At 48.3% G+C, this 16668-nt stretch overlaps 1 protein-coding gene across 1 annotated transcript in view; it reads right to left on the bottom strand.

Moving 5' to 3' along the window:
- Nucleotides 1–16668, bottom strand: part of LOC121870289 — a 145421-nt gene that overhangs the window by 113100 nt on the left and 15653 nt on the right. The gene's annotated exons all lie outside the window — the stretch shown is intronic.

Below are 16668 nucleotides of genomic sequence, written 5' to 3'. Positions count from 1 at the left end.
ATTTATCACCATTTATTAACATTTATCACCATTTGTCTTTTACTTGTTAACTATTTCCAACTTTCTTTGTTTTATAATTTGTTCTTGTTTAGTTCTTCGTTTAAATGCCGGGGCTGAGGAAGGGGAGGGAGAGGGGAGGGGAGGGGGGAGAGAGGGTGAAGGGGAGTAAGGGGAGTAAGAAAGGGTGTGGGAGGGAAAGGGGAGGGAGGGAAAGGGGGAGGGAGGGAATGGAGGGAGAGAGGGGAGGGAGGGAGGGGGAGGAGGGAGGAAAGAAGGTTGGAGGGGAAAAGGGGGAGGGAGGGTTGAGGGGAAAAGGGGAGGGAGGGGTTGGAGGGGGAAAAGGGGGAGAGGGGGGGAGGGAGGGAGGGAGGGGGAGAGGAGGAGGGAGGGAAACCAATAAAAAGAGAAGCAATGAGAGGGAGAAAGAAAAAGAAAGGGGGAATAAGGGAGAAAGAGAGAGGGAGAGGAGTACCATAAGGAGAGAGGGAGCACACACACACACACACACACACACACACACACACACACCCCCATGCGCGCACGCATATTCCTACGCACACAAGCAAGGGCCCCCCACACACACACACACACACACACCCACACACACACATACTCCCACACACACACACACACACATACATACGCACATACCCCCACACACACACACACACACACACACACACACACACACACCCCACACACACACACACACACACACACACACACACACACACACACACACACACCCACACACACACACACACACACACACACACATGCACATACCCCCACACACACACACACACACATACTCACACCCTCCCACGCACGCACCTTCCACACACACAAACTACTATATACACACCCCCCTACACACACCCCTACACCCCCTACACACCCCTACACACCCCACACACCCCTACACACACACAGCACACCCTCCACACACAACCACATACAAACACTACTTCACACGCACACCCAAATACATACACACATACGCACACATCCCCCCTCTCACACACACATACAGACATTAAAATCAAAAGGCTGTCACGACAGAGAGAGGGAGGAGGGGCGGGGGGCGGGGGGGCACGGACACCCACGCTCTACGCCGTTCAAGCGAGGGTCTGCCCCTGACGCCACAAGTTCTGAGTCCAGGGCTATTTTGGGAGGCACACCGAGTCTTGCAGTTTCATCCCCAGCCGTATCGATTCTCACAGGTCCAGGCGCTTCTCCCCTCCCCTCCCCCCTCTCCTCCCAGCATCTACTCCTCCCTCCCTACTCCTCCTTCCCCTCTACATCCCCTCCATGCTCCCTCCTCCCCTTCCTCCTCCTCCTCCCCTCCTTCCCCTCTCCCTCTGTCCATATATATCTACACCTGATAGTATTATTCTCTGCCTCGACACGGGGAGTAATGAAGGGGAGGGGAAGGAGGAGAGGGAAGGAGGGAGGGGAAGGGAAGGAGGGAGGGGAAGGGGAGGGAGGAGAGGAATGAAGGAGGGAGGGAGGGGAGCAATAAAGGAGGGAGAGGGAAGGAGGGAGGGGGAGGGAAGGAGAGAAGGAGGGAGGGGGGAGAATAAAGAGGGAGAGGGAAGGAGGGGAGGGGAGGGAAGGAGGGAAGGAGGGTGGGGAAGCAATAAAGGAGGGAGAGGAAGGAGGAGGGAAGGAGGGAGAGGGAGCAATAAAGGAGGGAGAGAGAAGGAGGGAAGGGGGGAGGGAAGGAGGGAGGGGAGTAATGAAGGAGGGAAGAAGGGAGGGGAGGAAGGAGGAAGGAGGGAGGGGATGGGGATAAAGGAGGGGAGAGGAAGGAGGGGAGGGAGGGGGAGGGAAGGAGGGAGGAGTAATGAAGGAGGGAGGGGAGAATGAAGGAGGGGAAGGTGAAGGAAGGAGGAGGGGGAAGGAATGAAAGAATGAAAGAGGGGAGGAGGGAAAGAGAGAGAGGAGGGGGAACAGAAGGAGGGAGGAAAGAGGGAGAGAAGGAGGAAAAGGAGGAAAGGGAAGAGAGAGGGAGGAGGGAGGGAGGGAGGAAAGGAAACGATGTGTATGGGATCAAGTTGTAACACTAAGTGAGGACAAATGAGAGAGAGAGAGAGAGAGAGAGAGAGAGAGAGAGAGAGAGAGAGATAAGAGAGAGAGAGAGAGATAAGAGAGAGAGAGAGAGAGAGAGATAAGAGAGAGAGAGAGAGATAAGAGAGAGAGAGAGAGAGAGAAGAGAGAAAGGAGAGAGAGAGAGAGAGAGAGAGAGAGAGAGAGAGAGAGAGAGAGAGAGAGAGAGAGGAGAGAGAGAGAGAGAGAGAGAGAGAGAGAGAGAGAGAGAGATAAGAGAGAGAGAGAGAGAGAGAGAGAGAGAGAGAGAGAGAGAGAGATAAGAGAGAGAGAGAGAGGATAAGAGAGAGAGATAAGAGAGAGAGAGAGAGAGAGAGAGAGAGAGAGAGAGAGAGAGAGAGAGAGAGAGAGAGAGAGAGAGAGAGAGAGATAAGAGAGAGAGAGAGAGAGAGAGAGAGAGAGAGAGAGAGAGAGAGAGAGAGAGATAAGAGAGAGAGAGAGAGATAAGAGAGAGAGAGAGAGAGATAAGAGAGAGAGAGAGAGAGAGAGAGAGAGAGAGAGAGAGAGCTCAAAGGTCATATTTTGTTCATCAATAAGTCACATTAATTTATGTTTTTGTTAACTATATAATTACTGATCATGTAAATTATTTTCTAAAAAGTCTTATTGAATATATCGTAAGGAACCACTTGTGGTGGTGGTAGTGGTAGTTGTTTTAGTAGTGGTAGTGGTAGTAGTTGTTGTAGTGGTAGTAGTGGTAGTGGTAGTAGTGGTAGTGGTAGTAGTGGTAGTAGTTGTTTGTTGTTGTAGTAGTAGTAGTAGCTGTAGTAGTAGTAGCTGTAGTAGTAGTAGCTGTAGTAGTAGTAATAGTAGGTGTAATAACAGTAGCAGTAGAAGTAACAGCATCAGGTATGGTAGAAGTATTACATAATTTAGTACAACCTTTTATATACATAGTCACCTGTAGAAGTTAAAAATATTAACATGGCAGGAAATATTAACACAAATATACTAACAAATTAACAATACCAAAGATGGGATTAAATAAAGGTGTTTTTAATTATATTATTGTTTAAAATTATACAAATCTTTTTTTTTTTAATGTTAATATTATTTAAAGTTAATGTTAATAAAAAAGTTAAATATTAACTTACCAGAATATCTTGTTAAACCTCTAACAGTTTTCTAAGTATACTTCTGGCTACACTAACTAGAAATATTTACTCAATAACTAATATAATTATCTATGTATAATCTAAAATAATCTAATTAAATATACAAATCTTATTACACAAAAATAATTATACTCTTCTATAATCTATATACTGTAACCCAAGTTATATAACTCCGAGATGAAATAGTTTAAAAAATAGCCTTATCCTAATAGCAATTACTATTTAAAGGTTATATTGTATGATATATTAAGACTATAGCCAAAAGCATCATAAACACACACACACATCACAGAGTTCTTTAGTACAGATGGGGGAAAATATAACTACACTACACTACAGCACAACTAAAGCTTACAATATCTACTCTTGTTTGGCTTACAGGTGTGAAAAAAATAGGGAACAGGGGTTGAGTGAGAGCGAGCCACATGCAGACAGACATACGGTACACGAGAGGTATTGCTACACGGATATAAAGGGTTAACTATAGAGTACAGTACGGTATGTATGGCAGCTTATATCAAAGTCTCTAAGTGTGTGTAATCTCCCTGGATCAGATGGTAGTAGGGAGGGTATCTGTCTCACCTGTTAATTATCGTAAGTTAAGAGATATATGTCTTATCCTGTTACGTTAAAGTTAACTTCAGTTTTCCATCCTTGTTAATGATGTTAGTCAATGACCTTTTTATTAATTTATTCAAATCGTCTAAATAGAAAAAAAATTGTCTCCAGTAATTTTTTTTTAAACGTGAATTAAATTTTCCACTACCGAAAAAAATAAATTCAGGAAATAAATCTTAAATTTTTACCGCCATCAAACCTCAAGGAACAGGTGCCATTAACACCTGTAATTAAGAGACAGGTACTTGATGACATAGGTTTACCGTGGCTCTTATGGTGGCACTAAAGGCACTTCAAAAAGTCTCTCTTATCCTCATCGTGTTAAGGTGACTCCCGCAGACACGAGACCATCACCATAAGTTACTTCAGGGGACAACATCACTACAGCTAACATCTTCAAGGATCAAATAACTCAATGTCGTCTTGGTAAACGTTTTATGGTCACTGCTTCAGCTATGACAGTTTGATTCTCACACCTGGATTAGCTAAATTAGTTATTTTGTTACTGATATTTTACGAGTAAATAAAATAACAACGAATAAGGACATAGATCACTGATGTTTGGGTTTTGTTTTATAGGCAGGAGACTGGCGGAGGACCGGCCAGCACGGTACTGTACCCTCTTGTGACCACAGCAACGGTACACTAACACCTACACATCAACAGCGCGCATGCAAGCTTGGCCAAGACAACACCGGTGGGGGTGGAGGGGGGGGCAAGGAGGAGTTTAGGGGAGGGGGAGGAGGGGGTGACCTCGCCGAGTGGGACGCCAGGGCGGGATGGGTCAGCCAGCGGAGACAACGTAACGAAGGAGCAGCCGAGGTAACACCATAAGGGCCGGGAGCTGTTGTGGCCCTCTACCTCACACTAACTTGACCTTACAGGAGCTAATGTAAAAACAGGGATGACTAACTATGAAAGATGTAGCCAGTCTCTAAGATACACTAGATGTGATCACACTCAAGCTAATATAAAATTGAGGGCAACTAAATGCTCAATAATACGAACTGCATTGGTATTAGGCAGCATTCCAACTAAACCCAGGCAGTATATAAAGCTGTGTCGTCTGCTGCAGGTGACAACACAACGCTAAACAGCTCACGCGGGGCACTAATTAGTCTTTAGCCAAGTAGTAACGCAACGCAACGCGCACAGCTGTCCAAACGGAGGAGGTGGTGGGTGTAGTGCTTGAAGTGACCAGGTCTCCAGTGTGTTCTTCACCAGTGTTATAAAAACAGTACCTTGCCATGCCTGGTGATGCTTGCAAGTGCCAGGGTGGACAGCGTGTGTGTGTGAGGAGAGGGAATGTGTGTGTGTGTGTGTGTGAGGAGAGGAATGTGTGTGGTTGGGTGACAGGATGGTGTTTGTGCTAACGAGGAAAAGGAATGACGAAGGTGTAGGAGAAGGAAAGTGAGAATAAACTTGAGGGAAGGAAAACAACAACACACATAATAATGGGAGGAGAGAAAGGTGCTAAAGTAAACAGACAAAACTGGATTAATAAGGAGGATGTCATAAGGGATCCCTGGTGTAGGGTGAAGGAGGCATATAAACTGGGGGAAGAGGAGGAAAGGGAGAGGGAGTTAGAAGAAATTGGAAAACATATAAAGATAAAGAGATAACAGAGATTCATTAGGGAAGTGTTTACAAGTGGACGGTGAGGACGAGGAGGGAGGGAGGGAGGGGTGTCATCGCCAGCCCTCACTCTACAATGGGCGTGTACAGTACAGTTGTCTCCTGATGGCTGTGGTTGGCTCAGTAGCAGGACACAGACGTTGTTGTGTTCTTGTTAGTGTATAAGAGGATTACCAGAATCAAAACAAATAAGAGGAAAATATATATATATATATACATTAGTAATCAAAAGGGGGAGGTGGAGTAAGAGGAAGAGGAAGCAAAATAAGAATAGCAGAATTATGAAACAACAAGACAAAAACATAATAATTATAAAAAAAACTTGGAGCCTGAAAAAAGTTGATCTATGTAAATGAACACATATTTGTTCTCTCTCTCTCTCAAACAAGACACTGGATTTGGTACTGTTAAGCAGATCATGAGACAGTTGTTCCACCTCCTGAGGCAAGCACACCAGCGGAGGTACAACACACTGTAACACACTCCAGTACCTTTCCACTGTGAGTCTGTGGTGTTTAGTCGAGAGGAAGAGAGAGCTTCTATTATACAGACAACTGTATCTATACCGGCATCCTCCATGCTTCTAGCTATTGCTCGTCACGAAGGCCAGGTTCAAAAAAGCATTCTCACAACAATAGAGACACGTTGATAAAGTATACAGGTGTACAGCATCAACTTTGAGAAACATTTACCTGTGGAACATTTTTAATTGACACTTGGGATTGTGATTTGTCTTATTTATGTTGAGGTGATGAGGAAAGTCAGATTATAGAAGACAAAACAGAAGACAAAAATAAATTAATAGACGTAGATAAGGAGTTTGGTGTAAGGGGGGTGAGGGATCAAAATAATGTCGTATGTGTTTTTTGAGTTCTCCGTAACTAGACTTATAGAAGCTGGACACTATTGGCTGAGTTGACAGGATAACATTATGATAATACTCCGGTGTTCTATAAGACTAGTTCCTGGATGATGAGTAACAAGATGTGTGGGTCCAGTGAGGTGTTCATGCAAGCATCACACGGGCCAGTGCTACACCTCTCGCTCACCAGGCGTCTCTTCCACATAACCGGATTGTACAGTAGAGTGGTGCGCCAATAAGGTGTGTTGCGCCAATATGGTGAGTTTATGTGTTAAATGTCTGGTGAATTTAGGAATTAACCCAAGTAGATTTTGGTTTGTAGTTTTAAGTTATTAAGCCTCGGGAGATGCTGTAAGGATTAACCAATTTACCGAACTATTCTCTCTCAGGTGGGCGCACACCTGACCACCGGGTCAGACCTGCGGCCACAGGAGGAGTCACAGGCTACCACTCCGGCCACCGTCTGCACACATAACGACAGACTAGTTGTGGTAACTTGATTTCCAGCATTCCTATTGGCTCATATAAATGAATACACCATAATGAGGTGACAGAGGCAGGACTATTAGGTTGTGTGCAATTTATCTATGACCTGGGCCAGTGAACTACCTCCTGGAGATGAACTATCTACTGGTAAGACAAAACATACGTACTCTGTACACTCTTGGCACCTCTCCCTTGCTCGAGTCTTCGCTGGAGTTAAAGTTACTACTTGTGCCAGAGTCAATGCCGCTATCTTTGGTCTGGGAGTCCTGCGATTCTTGGGCCTCCGACTCCCATACAGGCCGCAGGCAGTGGAAGTTCGCGGCCACCCCCACCCGACCAGTGGGGCAGGCGTCGCCCTGGAGCCAAGTCACGGGTCATGCCCACCCCGAGGGGCGGCCGAGGTAGGTCCTCCTCGTAATAAACACTAGAGGCACTAGTCCACCTGGGGTCCACGCTCGGCTCCAGCTCCTCCTCCAACGTGTCCCAACCTTCTGAGTTAAAGCGGACAGTTTTCTTTCTCCGCTCGGTATAATTTCTACTATCGGTTGCCCTATTATCACAATATTCTTCACTTACTTGATTATGGTAAGTCTTTTCTAGTCGGTTCAAGTATTGGTTATATCTGTCCCTGTACTTGTCCGCCAGGTCCCTGGGAAGGCTTCCAGGTCCCGATGGTTCCCTAACCCATAGTCCCGAATTTCATCCTTAGGGAGGCGATAGTCCCTGTGATAGTGTTTCTCTCGCCGCGACCCCAAGGGCTCACCTAGCCCGGGCCGCGGGTACTGGTCCATATCCCCTGTGGGCACAAACACTCACACACTGGGTATTGTTCTTCCCCAACAGCCAGCGTCAAGGGGCCGGACCTCACCTCACCAGCGAGCCACACCACCACCACCCACTACCACACCCACGCCTCCTACACCACGCACGCCGCCCACGTCAACACCCCACGCCTACATCACCGATAAGACCACTCATGACTTAAACCTAACCTAACCTAACCTAACCAACCCCTCGCCAGGCACTTTTCACCTCCATACATTTGACTACGTTTTGTTTCGTTTAATTTAACACTAACACGTAGAAGATGCTGTGGTGTGTGTGTGGGTGTGTACGACTGTACGTGTGTAAGTCTGTGTACACAGGCAATGCAACACCTCGAAATTGACAGTCACAGAAGGTACACACACACACTACATGAAGACATCAACAATGGAGGGGTTACACTTATAATACACTTATCTACTTGACCCACCTCTCAACCCTGACACCTGCCAGTACACCACACCTGACACCTGCCAGTACACCTACACCCTGACACCTGCCAGTACACCACACCCTGACACCCAGTACACCTACACCCTGACACCTGCCAGTACACCTACACCCTGACACCTGCCAGTACACCCACACCCTGACACCTGCCAGTACACCTACACCCTGACACCTGCCAGTACACCTACACCCTGACACCTGCCAGTACACCTACACCCTGACACCCAGTACACCTACACCCTGACACCTGCCAGTACACCCACACCCTGACACCCAGCACACCTACACCCTGACACCTGCCAGTACACCCACACCCTGACACCTGCCAGTCCACACCCTGACACCTGCCAGTACACCACACCCACACCTGCCAGTACACCTACACCCTGACACCTGCCAGTACACCTACACCTGACACCTGCCAGTACACCTACACCCTGACACCTGCCAGCACCCTACACCCCTGACACCTGCCAGCACACCTACACCCTGACACCTGCCAGTACACCTACACCCTGACACCTGCCACACACCCCTGACACCAGATACCACACCCCTGACACCTGCCAGTACACCTACACCCTACACCTGCCAGTACACCACACCCTGACACCTGCCAGTACACCTACACCCTGACACCTGCAGACTACACCCTGACACCTGCCAGTACACCTACACCCCTGACACCTGCCAGTACACCTACCCCTGACACCTGCCAGTACACCACACCCTGACACCTGCCAACCACACCTACACCCTGACACCTGCCAGTACACCTACACCCTGACACCTGCCAGCACACCCACACCCCTGACACCTGCCAGTACACCTACACCCTGACACCCCAGACCACACCCTGACACCTGCCAGCACACCCACACCCTGACACCTGCCAGTACACCACACCCTGACACCTGCCAGTACACCCACACCCTGACACCTGCCAGTACACCCACACCCTGACACCACACCACACCCTGACACCTGCCAGTACACCTACACCCTGACACCTGCCAGTACACCTACACCTGACACCCAGACACCTACACCGACACCTGCCAGTACACCTACACCCCTGACACCTGCCAGTACACCCACACCCTGACACCTGCCAGTACACCCACACCCTGACACCCAGTACACCCTGACACCTGCCAGTACACACACCCTGACCAGTACACCCACACCCCTGACACCTGCCAGTACACCCCACACCCTGACACCTGCCAGTACACCTACACCCTGACACCTGCCAGTACACCACACCTGCACCTGCCAGTACACCACACCCTGACACCTGCCAGCACACCTACACCTGACACCTGCCAGACACCACACCCGACACCCCAGTACACCCACACCCTGACACCTGCCAGTACACCCACACCCTGACACCTGCCAGCACACCCACCCCACACCTGCCAGTACACCTACACCCTGACACCTGCCAGCACACCTACACCCTGACACCTGCCAGCACACCCACACCTGACACCTGCCAGTACACCCACACCCTGACGACACCTGCCAGTACACCCACACCCTGACACCTGCCAACCTACACCCTGACACCTGCCAGTACACCCACACCCTGACACCTGCCAGTACACCTACACCCTGACCTGCCAGTACACCACACCCTGACACCTGCATGACACCTGCCAGTACACCCACACCCTGACACCTGCCAGTACACCTACACCGCCCAGACACCTACACCCTGACACCTGCCAGTACACCTACACCCCTGACACCTGCCAGTACACCTACACCCTGACACCTGCCAGTACACCTACACCCTGACACCTGCCAGTACACCCACACCCCACACCTGCCAGTACACTCACACCCTGACACCTGCCAGACACCCACACCCTGACACCTGCCAGTACACCTACACCCTGACACCTGCAGCACCTGGTACACCCACACCTGCCACTACACCTAGGACCCGACACTGTCTACAGGGCTTCTGACACTCTCCGTCACACACTCGGTCATTATCCGGGACAATAGGTCCGTCCCATATAAACAGACCGTCCCATTTGCCCGCCCTCTTGTCTCATTCTTAACTAAATCTAACCTGACTTAACCTAACCTAATCTAACGTAACCTAAGCTAGTCTAGCCTGGCCTGACCTGGCCTGACCTGACCTGACCTGACCTGGCCAAACCTAACCTTACCTAACCTACCCTAAGCTTAAATCCATCCGTTTCCCTTAATATTAGGGTAATTTCTTGTCTGAAGTCATTAAGAACTACGTCTGTGGACCTAAAGACCATCTCAAGACCATTTAAACTACATCTTCGTGCTCTCCTTTCCTCCCTCGAGCTACAGTACCCGCCGTTAGCTCCTTCGTCAGTAGTTGCTGGTGGTTACGGGCGTGCGTGGGCCCCATGGCGTGTCCCCCGTTGGATATTATTTACTATTATTATCATTATTATTCTTAAACTGGAGTCGCGGAGGTTGAGAACAGCGATACACGAGAAGAGGCGGCGGGCAGCATGCAAACGGACAGCAAAATAACAGGTGGAAGAGGAGGAGGAAGAGAAGGAACAGGAGCAGGGCCTATAAGGGCCCATGGCTTCAAGCGTTGGGCTCTCGTAAGGTGAGGTACTTTCTCTCTTTCCCTCACTTTCTCTTTCTCCATCTCTCTCCAGATATATTCGTCAACACCAACAGTGATTTTTTTTTTTAAAGTTCCTACGTTTGTTTTCCTCTTTCATCAGGATTTAAATAACTCCCTCTAGTTATAAGTAAAGATCAAGTCACAGGGTAATTTAGACGCCATTTTTAGTCTCTGTGTCTTAGTTTATAGAGTAATTTAGAAGCGTATCTCTTTACCTTATGTACTACGACACACAAGATGGAGACTAGATTACACTGTGAGTCGATGGTAACAAGATACATTCTCTTAAGCTCTGTGTTGGGATAAGGAAATATTACGTAGAAATCTTTAAAAAAATAAATCCGTATTAGTGTTACGAACGATGCCTTAAGTGACTTCAGAAAAATATATATTAATTTTACTTTTTTTTTAATTACTGTAAGATTAAGTTTAAATTATTTAATTATTTAAGAACCTCGAAAAGCCCAGCGATTGATGCCAATTAATAATAATAATTTGCACGAACGAATTGTTAACGAACAGGCACAATTACGAACGCTCCGGAGTGAAACGCGGCAATGAATGAAAAGGAAGCAAGGAACAGCAGACACGATGATCAGGAGCTAAGGAAAGAACAAGAGAACAAGAGAGAGAACACAAGAGACACAGTGGGTAGTTCTAGTGAGACATCCTGAACGACAAACAACGAAAACTTATCTTAACTCTGAGAAATAAAAGACCGGATAGAAATAACAAAAAAAATCATATTAAAACTTGAAGCAAAAAAACGACCGGATGTAAATAAAAGATTATATTAATTTGAGGCGAAAAAATAAGAAAAAATTAAATAAAAAACGTCCTGAACAGAAATTTGAGCTACGGTTCTGTTGATGTTTCGAGAAGGTGACTTGGTGGGGGCTGAACCTCCACACTGAGGGGCTGAACCTCCACACTGAGGGGCTGAACCACACTGAGGCTGAACCTCCACACTGGGGGCTGAACCTCCACACTGAGGTGGGGCTGAACCTCCACACTGAGGCTGAACCTTCACACTGAGGGCTGAACCTCCACACTGGCTGAACTTCACACTGGGGCTGAACCTTCACACTAGGGGGCTGAACCTTCACACTGAGGCTGAACCTCCACATAGGGGCTGAACCTTCACACTGGGGGCTGAACCTTCACACTAGGGGCTGAACCTTCACTGGGGGCTGAACCTTCACACTGGGGGCGGAACCTTCACACTAGGGGCTGAACCTTCACACTGGGGGCGGAACCTTCACTGGGGGCGGAACCTTCACACTAGGGGGCTGAACCTTCACACTGGGGGCTGAACCTTCACACTAGGGGCTGAACCTTCACACTTGGGGCTGAACCTTCTCACACTGGGGGCTGAACCTTCACACTGGGGGCTGAACCTTCACACTAGGGGCTGAACCTTCACACTAGGGGGCTGAACCTTCACACTGGGGGCTGAACCTTCACACTGGGGGCGGAACCTTCACACTGGGGGCGGAACCTTCACACTAGGGGTGAACCTTCACACTAGGGGCTGAACCTTCCAGGGCGGAACCTTCACACTAGGGGCTGAACCTTCACACTGGGGCGGAACCTTCACACTGGGGCGGAACCTTCACACTAGGGGCTGAACCTTCACACTAGGGGCTGAACCTTCACACTAGGGGCTGAACCTTCACTAGGGGCTGAACCTTCACACTGGGGGCGGAACCTTCACACTAGGGGGCTGAACCTTCACACTAGGGGCTGAACCTTCACACTGGGGCGGAACCTTCACACTGGGGCAGGAACCTTCACACTAGGGGCTGAACCCTTCACACTAGGGGGCGAACCTTCACACAGGGGCTGAACCTTCACACTAGGGGCTGAACCTTCACACTAGGGGCTGAACCTTCACACTGGGGCGGAACCTTCACTAGGGGCTGAACCTTCACACTAGGGGCTGAACCTTCACACTGGGGGCTGAACCTTCACACTGGGGGCGAGCCTTCACACTGGGGGCTGAACCTTCCTGGGGGCTGAACCTTCACACTGGGGGCTGAACCTTCACACTGGGGGCTGAACCTTCACACTAGGGCTGAACCTTCACACTGGGGGCTGAACCTTCACACTTGGGGCTGAACCTTCACACTGGGGGCTGAACCTTCACACTGGGGCTGAACCTTCACACTAGGGGCTGAACCTTCACACTGGGGGCTGAACCTTCACACTGGGGGCTGAACCTTCACACTGGGGCTGAACCTTCACACTAGGGGCTGAACCTTCACACTAGGGGCTGAACCTTCACTGGGGGCTGAACCTTCACACTAGGGGCAGGGCCGGGTTAAGACTTTCGTAGGCCTTAGGCACCTCCAAGATATAGGGGCCCCATTTGACAGCATATACTAATAACACAAGCTAGTACCTAATTTTAAAATGTGATGTCGAAAGAATAAGATTCAGTGATGTTTGCCATGAATTGAGTAAAAGAAAATGGGTTAGATCAGCTGTTCTTATACAGTACAGAAATAGTTTTGTTACAAGAAGCACAGCTAGCTGGTGGACACTAATAGGATTAAGTAATAAATAAATGGAAAAAAGTACATGACACTCCACCTCAACAGGTGTCATAAAGGGGTGAAACATGACACTCCTCCTCAACAGGTGTCATAAAGGGGGTGAAACATGACACTCCTCCTCAACAGGTGTCATAGGGAAGGGCGAAACATGACCTCCTCACCAGGTGTCATAAAGGGGGGTGACACATGACACTCCTCCTCAACAGGTGTCATAAAGGGGTGAAACATGACACTCCTCCTCAACAGGTGTCATAAGGGGAGGGCAGTGACACTCCTCACCAGGTGTCATAAAGGGGGTGAAACATGACCTCCTCACCAGGTGTCATAAAGGGGTGACACATGACACTCCTCCTCAACAGGTGTCATAAAGGAGAGAACTCCTCCTCACAGTGTCATAAAGGGGTGCTGAATCCTCCTCACCAGGTGTCATAAAGGGAAACATGACCCTCCTCCTCACCAGGTGTCATAAAGGGGGAGAACATGACCTCCTCCTACCAGGTCTCATAAAGGGGTAAGAACCTCACAGGGTCATGAAGGGGATGAAACATGACCTCCTCTCCAACAGGTGTCATAAAGGGTGAAACATGACACTCCTCCTCACAAGGTGTCATGAAGGGGGTGAAACATGACAATCCTCAACAGGTGTCATAAAGGGGTGACTGACATTCCTCCTCAACAGGTGTCAAAGGGGTAAACATGACAATCCTCAACAGGTGTCATAAAAGGGGTGCATGACAATCCTCCTCAACAGGTGTCAAAAGGGGTGACTTGCCCCTCACAGGTGTCATAAAGGGGAATGAACTTCCTCAACAGGTGTCATAAAGGGGGTAACACATGACACTCCTCCTCAACAGGTGTCATAAAGGGGTGAAACATGACCTCCCCTCCCCAGGAGTGTCATAAAGGGGGTGAAACATGACACTCCTCCTCACAGGTGTCATAAAGGGGTGAAACATGACCTCCTCCTCAACAGTGTCATAAAGGGGGTGAAACATGACACTCCTCCTCACCAGGTGTCAAAGGGTGAAACATGACACTCCTCAACAGGTGTCATAAAGGAGGTAACACATGACACTCCTCCTCAACAGGTGTCATAAAGGGGGTGAAACATGACACTCCTCCTCAACAGGTGTCATAAAGGGGTGAAACATGACCTCCTCCTCAACAGGTGTCATAAGGGAGGGCGAAACATGACACTCCTCACCAGGTGTCATAAAGGGGGTGACACATGACCTCCACCTCAACAGGTGTCATAAAGGGGTGAAACATGACACTCCTCCTCAACAGGTGTCATAAGGGGGGAAACATGACACTCCTCACCAGGTGTCATAAAGGGGGTGAAACATGACCTCCTCACCAGGTGTCATAAAGGGGGTGACACATGACACTCCTCCTCAACAGGTGTCATAAAGAGGGGAAACAGAACCTCCTCCTCACCAGGTGTCATAAAGGGGTGAAACATGAAATCCTCCTCACCAGGTGTCATAAAGGGGTGAAACATGACCCTCCTCCTCACCAGGTGTCATAAAGGGGGAAACATGACCTCCTCCTCACAGGTCTCATAAAGGGGTGAAACAGAAACTCCTCCTCACCAGGTGTCATGAAGGGATGAAACATGACACTCCTCTCCAGTTAAGGGTGAAACATGACCTCTCCTCCAGGTGTCATGAAGGGGTGAAACAGACAATCCTCAACAGGTGTCATAAAGGGTGGCTGACAATCCTCCTCAACAGGTGTCAAAGGGGTGAAACATGACAATCCTCAACAGGTGTCATAAAAGGGGTGAAACATGACATCCTCCTCAACAGGTGTCAAAGGGGGTGAAACATGACACTCCTCAACAGGTGTCATAAAGGGTGAAAAATGACACTCCTCCTCAACAGGTGTCATAAAGGGGTAACACATGACCTCCTCCTCAACAGGTGTCATAAAGGGTGAAACAGCCTCCTCCCCAAGGTCATAAGGGTGAAACGCCTCCTCCTCAACAGGTGTCATAAAGGGGTGAAACAGCCTCCTCCTCAACAGGTGTCATAAAGGGGTGAAACATGACCTCCTCCTCACCAGGTGTCAAGGGTGAAATGACACTCCTCAACAGGTGTCATAAGGAGGTAACACATGACACTCCTCCTCAACAGGTGTCATAAAGGGGTGAAAAATGACACTTCTCCTCAACAGGTGTCATAAAGGGGTGAAACATGACACTCTCCTCAACAGGTGTCATAAAGGGGTGAAACATGACACTCCTCACAAGGTGTCATAAAGGGGGTGAAACATGCCTCCTCCTCACCAGGTGTCAAGGGGTGAAACATGATCCTCCTCAACAGGTGTCATAAATGGGGTGAAACATGACACTCCTCCTCACCAGGTGTCATAAAGAGTGAAACATGACCTACTCCTCAACAGGTGTCATAAAGGGGATGAAACATGACCCTCCTCCTCACCAGGTGTCATAAAAGGGGTGAAACATGACACTCCTCCTCACCAGGTGTCATAAAGGAGGTGAAACATGACACTCCTCCTCAACAGGTGTCATAAAGTTGGTGAAACATGACCTCCTCCTCACCAGGTGTCATAAAGGGGTAACACATGACCTCCACCTCACCAGGTGTCATAAAGTTGGTGACACAGCATCCTCCTCACCAGGTGTCATAAAGGGGTAACATGACACTCCTCCTCACCAGGTGTCATAAAGTTGGTGAAACATGACCTCCTCCTCACCAGGTGTCATAAAGGGGGTGAAATATGACCTCCTCCATACCAGGTGTCATAAAGGGGTGAAAAATAGACTCCCTCCTCACCAGGTGTCATAAAAGGGGTGAAACATGACCCTCCTCCTCACCAGGTGTCATAAAACGGGTGAAACATGACACTCCTCCTCAACAGGTGTCATAAAGGGGGTGAAACATGACACTCCTCCTCAACAGGTGTCAAAGGGGTTGAAACATGACACTCCTCTATACCAGGTGTCATAAAGGGGGTGAAACATGACACTCCTCATCTCTTACATTAATATTATATTCTCTTCTCTCTTATTTTCCTATGTATCAGCTATAATATTATCCATTCCTTTAATCATTATCACTTTATCTGTTATATTTTATGTTTATAACCGTTTGTTTTAATGTGGAAAACACGTATCAAACAAAACAGTCTTGTGATGCGTGCATGTTGTGAATGACGTCATCATAACAATGCTAATAATGACAACAGTCATTTTAAGTTTGTAACATGATGACACTAGTTAATGTAGGTCATTATACCCAGAGAAGAATGTTGATGTTATAATGTATTACTCAATGATGAAGGTGTTTTGAAGAGTATAATGTATGTATAATAAACATCAAAATATATGTTAAAAGGATATAAATGTCTGTCTTCACCGTG

This window comes from Homarus americanus, unplaced genomic scaffold (assembly GCF_018991925.1).
Source record: "Homarus americanus isolate GMGI-L3 unplaced genomic scaffold, GMGI_Hamer_2.0 scaffold32583, whole genome shotgun sequence".
NCBI lineage: Eukaryota > Metazoa > Arthropoda > Malacostraca > Decapoda > Nephropidae > Homarus > Homarus americanus.
Note: the sequence above shows the minus strand (reverse complement) of the source record. Positions and strands in the feature narration are given on the sequence as shown.